The sequence below is a fragment of the Tenrec ecaudatus genome, chromosome 14 (genome assembly GCF_050624435.1).
Source record: "Tenrec ecaudatus isolate mTenEca1 chromosome 14, mTenEca1.hap1, whole genome shotgun sequence".
NCBI classification, from domain to species: domain Eukaryota; kingdom Metazoa; phylum Chordata; class Mammalia; order Afrosoricida; family Tenrecidae; genus Tenrec; species Tenrec ecaudatus.
The window spans coordinates 35071936-35082670 of record NC_134543.1 but is presented as its reverse complement, the minus strand read 5'-3'; the positions used below and the strand labels follow the sequence as shown (position 1 = coordinate 35082670).

The following is a 10735-nucleotide window of genomic DNA, read 5'->3' as shown; positions in this document are numbered from 1 at the left end:
AGAAGCCAAGTGCTTTCGTCTCCATGACACCCGGGCTACTTTTGGTGGTAAAATAGATAGATGATAGATCGATTGATCAATCGATAAAAACAAAACGATGCCTATTGAACAATGTCCCTCCGGGCCATTCAGCGGCAGGTCCCTTCTGTTGTGCAACCAGTACCCCAGCCATCCGACAGTTCCAGGAACAAGTTCCAGGCCTGCTCAGACCTTGCTTACTCTCCTCGTTCGATCCCGCCAAACGGAGCCTGTTTCAAGGCAACCCTGTGCGCAACTGAATGAAACACCGCCTGGTCCCCACCATTGCTGTTTGAGCCCACGCTTGCGGCCACTGTGTCCAACCATCTACTTGAGGGCCTTCCTCTCTGAGTTACTAGGAAGGGGTAAAGGTTAACTTAGATAGGCGTTGGCATTGACCCAAGACCTGAGTAATGAGGTCGGAAGACAAGCTCAGGAAGGGCATTCCAGATGGGGAGTAAGAAGTGGGGAGAGCTACCTGAGGGAATGAATAGGAACTGTATGCCTCACCTGGGGTTGCACATGTAGAAAGCTACAATCCCCACACACATACCCCTGCCCCATGCCTGTTGGTCCCCTGCCCGCCTGTACAACCTCACCCTGAGCTCCTCCCTCAGGTACTATGCCAGTCCTCTTTCCCATTCTCGCCTTGCCCATGTCTCCCCACTGGTTCCTGCTCATCCTCCCGGCTCAGCTGAAGCAGCGAACCCTTCCAGGGGCCTTTGCCCGTCCAAGCGAAAGTCAGCACAAACTACAGAGTTCTGAAGGCTTCCTGCAGAATAGTAGCCAACGTTGGTTTCTGTGTTTGTCTCTACCTTCCCTGAAAAGACTGTACCCACTGAATTCCCCTGGGGGCCTCCACTGCAGGTGGATCACAGGTACACGGGAACATTAGCTCATGAAAACAAAGCTTGGTTCCCCATCCCTCTTTTCCTTTTTAATGAATTTTTAAAATTGTGAATTAGGTGGTAGAACCCCTTACCACCACCCCCAACTTTACACATTTTGTATTGCAAATTAGATGACGCTTGATAGCTCATTGATTGTACATTCACACACACACGCACGGATATGATTTCAACGCCCCCATTGCAGTCCCCTCAAGCTGCACTGCATTTCATTTTACAGTCCCCGTCTCTTCCCGAACTCGCCATGCTTTGGCCTTGAGTTAATGCTGCCCTTTTGACCCGAAGTGGTTGAGTATGCTAACAGAGGGGTGAGCTCCTTTCCAGACCTGAGAAGTGATGAGGGGGCTTGGGGCTCCACCCAGGACCAGGGAGCGTGGTCTCTATGACTTACAGGGCTGAGGCTTACAAGCGTGTGAGACTCAATGACTGCTCACTGAAGTAGAACGTAGACCATTGTCCTTGTGCGCTCTGTGGTGCCAATTGACTTGGGTGTCCCCTGAGGCTCTGGTTCTTATCCCTCAGGCCCAGCACCTCATCCCTTTAGGCTGTTGGATGATGTCGAAGAAGTTTCCCCATCTATACTCCATCGCATTGTGATGGATCTATTTGCAGCAAAGGTAAATACCCACTTACAAACATGCCTCTCCCTCCTTGCAGGTCTATCCAAGTATCCTTGTAGATCACCACTATTACAGGATTACGTAGATAACAATATTTGCCTTGAACCCTTGCAAACCTCCCAGTGTCTTTCCTGGACTCCCCACTCCTTTATGGTGGACCCCTTAGGGACAGGTGCAGGTGAGAGTAACACCTCACTATCAAAATCAACAAGCTCATTAATAAATTGGGAGCAAGATCGGGCCTTCTACTCCCAGGGAGTCAGTCTCAGAAATCCACAGGGGCAGTTCTACCCTGTCCTGTAGGGTCGCTATGATTCGACATCGACTCCGTGGCAGTGAGAATCGATAAAGTCATGAATACACAAGCATACTGTGCACCTGTTATTTGTCAGACCCTGGGGATTCCAATGGGGAGGAATCAAGCCCCTCCTTTAAGGAGCACAGAGCATTAAGGGCGGCAGGTAGCCATGGCAACAGTCCCACACCGTGTGACAAGAGCTGGACAGACGGTAATGATGGAGCCTTTGCTAGAGAAGTGGAGGGCTCGGGTGGTCAGGGAAGGCTTCCTGGAGGTGCTAATGCCTGGGCCTTAAACTATGACTAGGTGTTAGGTTGTATGGACCTATGAGAACTAATTAGGCTCATAAGAGGAACGCACAAAGGCCTGGAAGAGATTGTGGGGTGCTCTCAGGGAACTGCTAACATATGGGTAGGGTGCCGAGTGTAGAGGGGGCTAGGGGAGCTAACTCATGACAGACAGTCTGGGAATAATCATGAAGGGGCTTGGGGTCACTCTGTCAAATCCAGAGGTGATTCTGAGTGATAGAGAAGTCTAAGAACTTTAGCAGAAAAGTCTCTCTCCCTCTGTCCGAAGAAGACAGAAGAGGGTAGTGGTAGATATCTGTAGTGATGTGAAATTGCTTAGTGTGGCTTTTCCAGAAAAGCCAACCATTGAGCGGCCGCATGCAATCCCAGGCTGCAGTGGCAGAGGCAGCAAAGACACTGGAGGCCGCAGCACCCGGACCACAAGGCACAGCTGAAGGGCCACACTGAGGCTGTAAGGCAGAGGGGCCGGCTTCCGAGCCCCCAGAATAAGGCGGAGGCCCAGAGAGATGGCTGCTGACTGGAAAGAGATATGCCAGGGTCTCAAGACTGTGTCCTCAATGTTTTCTCATCCTGACTGCGGTAACCTCTTAGCTTCCCTAGTAAACCCCCAAATCATGCATCTTGGCGGTGAGAGTTCTGGTTGTCATTGTGGACAAGTAGAGTGAGTGCCCAGGGAGAACAGCTGGTGTCCGAATAGACGAGGGGGGAGGGGGGAGGGTGGAAGGGGGTCTGAGCTGGGATGCAGTTGGGTTCTTCTTCTCCCTACTGAAGCTGGAGGAGGTCCCATGTGGCCCCTTACTGTTTGCTCAACATCAATTCATTTATCCAGAACCACTCCGGTCCTGCTCTTGGGAAATGCTCCTTCCCTGGGGCTTTGAATAGAAGCGTTTCTCAAAGTGGGCAACACTACCCCCTGGAGGTGGGCTGGTGGTAGTGCTGGAAGGATCCACAGGGACTGCAAAAGTGGATGCCTACTTATCTTGGATTATGAGCTCAAGCACAAACCCTTTTAATTGCCGGGGGGCTGGACATTGAGCCCCTTCTTGTTTTTTATTTCTGGAAAGGGGGCCGTGGGCCAATTAAGTTTGGGAGCCTAAAGAACGAAAGCTTGCTGTGTTACAGACTGTAATATTATCTATGATTGTTCCTGAGTTAGGTGCAGCCTGGTGGCACGGTGGTTGAAGTGCTCCGATGAGAGCTGGACGTGGCTCTGAGGGAGAACGAGGTGGCAGTCGGCTTTCGGAAGGACTTACAGCCCTGCTGTCTCCGGCTTTGGGCTCTCACGGGAGAAGGTCTCAGGTTACCTGACAGCGTACCCCACAACATGGACATCAGACCCGAGCTTACATCTCAGCAATGTGAATGACAAAAACTCAAAAAGGCAGAATTGAGAGGTCCTTGTGTGCCCCATGTTCTCAGTTTGGCCAGAGGGTAGATACTGTGGCTTTAGAGACTGAGGACGAGGGATGGACCTTTGTTATATTTAAGGAACTGGGGACATCCACAAATGCTTTGAGACAGTTACAAGGAATTCTGTTTTATGGCAGACCAGTATGCAGTGCATCCAGGATGCCAACCAGCTTCTGATGTAATATCTAAAATGCATGGCGCCACTTTTGCTGACCGAGAAAAAAGAAAAAAGCCAAATGGTGGAACAGGCTGCAACAGGCAAATGAAAACTGTTCTGTTCCTTAACAACATCAGAAGAGACTAATGAGGTGATGCTAGCCATGCTGCTTCGTCAGTTTCCTGGTTCAAGGAAGTAAGGCTTGTTCCTAGGAGGCCTGACACTGCTTGTGTCGAATGTAAAAACGATGGGCAGGCTGGAGCCGCCGGGGCGATTTCCCGGGATTTAAGACACACCATCCCGTGCCATGAGGCCACCTACGCCAAGAAAGAAAAACTGAAGTCGTCTACTTTAACAGATGTGGCTTTATTTATCATGTGGGTCAGGCCATTTTTATCATTGGAATCAGAGGGGATTGTAAAATTAAAACTTTGTGGACTTAAATAATTAATCTTTTGTTCACCTTAGTGAGCTGTGAAATACAAAGGCCTCATGGACAGCGGAGAAGGGGGGGAAGGGAGACTCCGGATAGGGCAAGATATGACAAAATAACGATGTATAAATTATCAAGGGCTCATGAGGGAGAGGGGAGCTGGGAGGGAGGGGGAAAAAAAGAGGACCTGATGCAAAGGGCTTAAGTGGAGAGCAAATGCTTTGAGAGTGATTAGGGCAAAGAATGTACGGATGTGCTTTATACAATTGATGTATGTATATGTGTGGATTGTGATAAGAGTTGTATGAGCCCCTAATAAAATGTAAAAAAAAAGAAAAGAAAGAAAATTATTAGGGCAAAAAAAAAAGAAATACAAAGGCCTTAATTTTGTATAATAAACTTTTATTTGTTGTCAAAAAAAGAGATTTACAGCCATTCCTTAAAGTACCCCACCTAATTCACAATTAAGAACATTTTTTTATTAAAAAAGATGTATGCCTTGGAAGTGCTGTTGGTAGTTCTACTCAGTTTCTAGAGTCACGAGGGGTCAACACTGACTAGATGGCAACAGATTTCTAATTTACAACGAAAGACCCTCCAGTCACAAAGACTTAGGGACTGTTGAGGAAGCAGAGAGACTGGCCTGAGACAATTGGAAGTGCCTACAGAAGGAAAGATGCAGTGGGAGAACTCAGAGTGCCTGAAATATTTGAATTTGAAAAGATTTTAAGTTTTTCAAACAGTGTAGGTGAATTAGGGGTCTATCCATTAAGAATGGAGGCTGTTAAAAAATGCATGACATGTCTTCCCTGTGAATCAATAGTACTAGTGGTCTTGTTAGGCGCCATGAAGTCAATTCTAACTCGGCACCCTGTGCACTGCTGGCCCCGCCCCCTCCTCCCTGAGCCCACTGTTGCCCTCACTGTGTCCATCCCTGTGCATGGGCAATTGAGAAGGGGCCCTGGAAGGACAGTGGTTCAATGCAAGGCGGTGGTTGCTGGTTGGTCTTTGGTTTGAACCCACCACCCTCTCAGCAGCGGCTGCTGTAAAGGTACTGCCAACAGAGACACTGGGGCAGGTGGACTCTGTCCTGCAGCGTCATTGTGCGTGGGACTGTCCTCAACCACACCAGGCTTGTTTCAGTAACCACTGAGGGACGTGTAATGGAGAGTCGATCCAGACCTAACACAGAAAAGTCAAGAAAGCAATGGAAACAAGTTACTCATGGAAACAGAGGTCACGGATAAGCAGTTAAGAGTTCAAGTTGGTTGTCTGGAGAAAGGAAGTTAGAGATTGGGTAGAGAAGAGGCAGGTGTGATGGCTGTTGTTATTTTTTTTTTTTTACTATCTAGGTATTTCTTGGATTAAAAATTAAATACATTTCCCTTTTAGATTCCCTTTACATAATTTAAAGGTACGTTAGTTATGAGCCACAAGAGTAGGATGGGATTGAGTTTTTAAATCAAGCAGAACCTCTGTATTTTTGTAGACTTATGTGAGTTTATTAATCTGCCTATTAATCTATCTAAACACAGTTTCCTCAACTGTTAAATGTCAGCGTGAAAGTTAGAAATAACCCTGCCTGAGTTAACATACACTCATTGTGTATGTGTGTGTTGCTATGAGTATATCATGTTACGCTGTGGATAACATGTGGGACGAGGAAAATAAAAAGACCTTACAAGGTAGTCGCTGAACACAAGCATCTAGTGTCTCAGTCTTCGTGGGTCAGCGATCCAGGAAGAGCCTCGCTGGGTGACACTGCGCGGGAATGCTTATGAGACTGCAACCAGTGTGTCCACCAGGGCTCTGGCCATCTCAAAGTTCAGATGAGCTCAGGAGTCTGCTCCCATGGCTTCTGGCAAGATGCAGAGGATCTGCTCTGCTGTGTACAGTGGCAGCTGACTTCCCCGAGCGAACAGTTCAAGAGTACGAAAGAGTGGCTGCTAACTGCAAGTTCGGCAGTTCGAAACCAGCAGGCACTCCACAAGAGAAAGACCAGGCTTTCCACTCCCATAGAGTCACACTCTCAGAAGCCCCCGTGGCCAGTTCTACCCTGTCCTATCCGGTCACCATGAGTCAGCAGCAATGCAATGGCAGTGGAGAAGAGGAAAGTTCGTCTTTTTATAAATTAATATTAAAAGTTGTGTTCTGTCCAGTAGAATAGCCAGCAACTCCAGCCCTCACATCAAGCATCTATAAAAGGACTCCCAGGAGATGGGTCCTTGGGGGCCATCTTAGAGACCATCATACTGACTGGCCCCATCCCTGTCTTAGGTCAGATGGTCCAAGCTGGGGAAATCAGAACATTTCTTTGGGATTTCTGAACTTGACTAGAAAGAAGAAATCCCAGATCCATCTGTGGTGAGATCTGGAGACACTGTGGACCACCAAGTTTTCCACCTGGTGGAAGAAGCTGGTCTGTGGAGAACATGGTTAACTCTTAAAAGGAGACAGAGACCAGAGATGGAGTGTATTCTGACTGCCCATCAGCTTCTGGTTCTATTTGAGCCCAAGACACCCCTTGCTTTGGCCATTCCTATTCGTTTGATTAAACAATAAACATCACCCCTTGTGGTAGAGACATAATCTCCTGTCAACTTGTGAAGGGGTGGAGTCTAGTCTGTCAGTCAGGTCATAGTCAATGAGGCCTCTGTGTGGGCATGGCCTTCTCCTGAAGATTCTGGGAACTCCTGTATTCCTCCCTGGAGGTGGGAGACTCTCTCTGCTTCATCTTCCTGCTGACAAGACACATGGAGTCACGCTAGAGCTCTGGAGCAGGAGGAGCCACGTGGAGACCCCCGCCAGTGCTGAGATGCTTCCAGGGTCACTGGAGCCACAAGACTTTCCACCTATTGGCCTGTGATCTTCCTGCATTCAGCGTCATTGCATGTGCTGTGTGAATCTGAAGAGGAATTTATAAATTGGTATCAGATATAGGGGCTAATATTGGACTTATGGACTTGTTTTGGACTAGGCTGTTTTCTCAATATTCAATTGCTCTTGTATATAAACATCTGTCTTATACACAAATGAGTGTCTATGAATTTGTTTCTCTAATCAATCCAGATTAACATACCCCTTCTTTTGCTGCCTGAGCTAATTCCTAAAGGTGTGTTTGGGGGTTGTCCTTTGTCACGAGGGAATGATGACAACTAACTGGATCCCGAAGTCCTGCGGAAGCAGGGAGATTAGCTAGTGGTTCAGAAGAGAATTGCCAAGAGCCTAATGAAGGCCCAGAATAGGAACAGACAGGATGGGAAGATTGGGGTTATCGAAAGCTCATCTTCTTCACCTTGTGGTCCCAGAGATTACCCTGGCAGCAGGCACATAGTGACAGTTAAGGTTGTGTATCAACTTGGTGGGGCCAGGAAGCTCAGTGGTTTGGCAATTAAGATCGAGGGAGCACCGGTGATGAGCCCTAATAAAATGCATTCACTTCCCTGATGGGATCTTCTGTGAGCAGCCAATCAAGGGCAAGGGTGTTTCCTTGGGGGATGACCTGTTTCCAATGAATGTGAATTCTTTGGCAAAGCTTGCTTGGCTCTCGCTGGGTCTGGATCCTGCTCCTATGATCTGACCTCCGTTTCTCTGGACTTGAGCCAGTGGCTTGAGTCTTGCCTGCCGATCCTGGGCATCGCCAGCAGCCTGCCCTCTTACTCATCGACCTGGGAGTCAGTCATCTGGCAGGAGCTTGGGCTCATCAGTGCCTGCAGGTACATGAGTAGAGGAAGGCTGCAGCCTGACATGGGACCCACGAACGTGGAACTTGTTAGCCGCTACGCATGTGTGAGCCATTTCCCCGAGGTCATCCTTTCTCTCTAAATGCACATACAAGCTTGACTGCTTTCTGCTCTTTGAGAGAGCCCTGCTCGAGACAGTAGGGATTCGGTAAATATTTGAGAAAACAATTCAATGAACAAAGGCAGAGAGAAGAACATCAAGGCAGTCCTTGCTAAACAAAGAAGCGATGGATGATGAAAATGAGGGGAAACAAAAACTGGAATTGAATGATCGGGTGGATGCAGCTCCAGTCAGTCTAGCAAGAGCTGCATTGGACAGGCCAGTGGGGAGGGGGCAAGTTCAGTATTGAATGACTGGCATGTTTTCGAGTTGAGTTGCAGTCTCAAGGAGCAGAGAAGGCAACAAGGGGGCACCGGTGCCCGGCCCAGGCCCTCCAGAGCTCTGTCCACGTGACCAATGGTGGGCAGCAACCACCGCAGTCAGAGCCTATTGACTCACTAGAGAGAGACCTAGTTTTGCAAATTGGCAGCGATTGCACCCACCCCAGAGTCTGGTGGTCCTTGATTAGCAGTGATTAAAGTTGGCGTGACAGAATCAGCTGTCAGGTGTTGGCCTAACAGGTCCTGGCTCTCGGCACCGGCATTCTCCGGGGTCCCCCGCATGACAGTTCATTTTCCGGCGGGGCTGGAGAAAATGATGGAGCTGGGGCACAGAGGCCGGAAATTGGACATTCAGGGAAACACATTTGCTTTTTCCCTTTGGGGATGCCCATATCGAGACTGGGCATGGCTGGCAGCTTTGTACACACTGGCATTGTGAAGCTGTCAGAGGTGGGAAGTGGTCCCTTTCATATCGGCGCTCCGTGCCCCATCAGAAGCCGTCTAGGGAGGTAGGTAAGCAAAGGTTGTTCAATTTCCCGACATTTAGTTGGAAGTGCTGCGCTGACGCATTTCCCTCCCCAGGTGAGGCCCATTAGCATGAGTCAGATCTGCTCCAGGCAGCCCTGCTGCTCACCAAGCCTCCTGGCAAGTGTTCCTCCTGCCCCGCTGGCCCAACAGCACTGGGCAAAAGCTGCTTTTGTGACCTCAGGCTGTCCTGCTCTGCGACAGCAGCGCTGACTCTTCCAAGTGCAGGTGGAGGGAGGGAGGTGGGTGTCATGGCCAGCTTGGGGTTGGGCTGGAAATGCCACGCTCATCCCCGGCTCTGGAATATTCCTACTGGTTCCCCAGCACTGCACCTCTGCCAGAGTCACCCAGGAGTGCAACATCCTTCGTTATATTCGTTTCTTTTTAACTTTTCATGTTCATTGTGGGAAATGTCAAGCATGGAGAAAGAGAGAGAGAGAGAGAGAGAGAGAGAGAGAGCGCTACCATCCAGTTTCAACCATCTTGCTTCATCTACACGTCCCCTACTGGATTGTGTGAAGCAGACCCCCAAAATCACGTCAACTCATCTGTATATATTTCACCAACACAGAGCCGATGCCGACTCACAGCGACCTTACAGGACAGGGTAGACCTGCCTGTGAGTTTCTGGGACTGTAACTCTTCACAAGAGTGGAAAGCCCCGTCTCTCCCCTGCCGAGGGCCTGGAGACCTGGAACTGCGGACCTTTCCGGTAGCAGCCCAACCTGCCACCAGAGCACCTCCACGTCTGGAGGTATTCTGGAAAACAAAGATGTTTAAAAAGAACTGCCACAATATTCTTAGCACACCTGAAACCCTTCACAAGGATTTCCTTCAGCCGGGATCTGCCCTGTGACCCAAGGAGCGAGCACCTGACCCAATTTTCTACTGAACCTGGATCTGTAACAGAACCATCAGCTTCGCGTTCCTTCGGGCCTGAGGTTCTGGCAAGTGCAAAGATAGGAAAACAGCAACAGATCGGGTCAAAACCAGAAGATCGTCCCCGCACCATGGCTGTCGTTGATGTGGTGAGCAGCTTTGGTCATTTTTAAACCATGTATTCATTTTTGCCATCTTACTCCACCGACTGTCTCCTTACATACCATCTGTTCACTCCGCTAGAGCGGGTTATGCCATCAACCATGCTACCAGCTCCGCCCCGCCCCGTGCCCTCAGGGCTGTGATTCTGCTGGTTGGGGTTGGAAGGGGATGCAGGGCGGTAGATTGAGCACCTTGCTACCTCAGTGTGGTATCCACAGCCAGGAGAGGACAAGAACTGTGCTCCCATCTCCCGCCTGCAGGTATAACCTACACAGAGAAGTACACAGGGCTGGAATCACTAAGTATTAACTGAAACCCAGGAATGAGATGTACACAGCACAGCCTAGTCCAGATCCCGGCTTGCCTAGGGTTCTCCAGCCTGCCCCAGATCCACAGCCTGGGTGCTCCGGCCTGCTCCCGAGGCTCCGGCCTGCTCTGGATCTCCAGCTAGCAGCCACATTTTTTCGATTTTTTCCCACCTTCAGTTTTGCCATCTTATGTCCACGCAGGCACTTTGCCTCCATACTTTCTTATTCTGATAGAAAGCTAACCCTGAAACAGATGAACCCTCAGGACCAATAATGAGAGTAGCGAAACCAGAGGGTGCAGGGAACGTGGGGAAGAAAGGGGGAACCAGTCACAATGATCTACATATAACCTCCTCCCTGGGGGACGGACAACAGAAAAGTGGGTGAAAGGAGACATTGGACAGTGTCATACATGACAAAATAATAATTTATGTTATATCAAGGGTTCATGATGGAGGGGAGGTAGAGGAGGGAGAGGGAAAATGAGGAGCTCATACCAAGGGCTCAAGCAGAAAGCAAATGTTTTGAGAATGAGGATGGCAACAAATGTACAAATGTGCTTGACACAATGACACAATGGATTGT

At 49.2% G+C, this 10735-nt stretch overlaps 1 pseudogene; it reads left to right on the top strand.

Moving 5' to 3' along the window:
- The first annotated feature begins 2013 nt into the window (after positions 1-2013).
- LOC142426553 (U2 small nuclear ribonucleoprotein B'' pseudogene) lies at positions 2014-10293 on the top strand (annotated as a pseudogene).
- Positions 10294-10735: the final 442 nt, after the last annotated feature.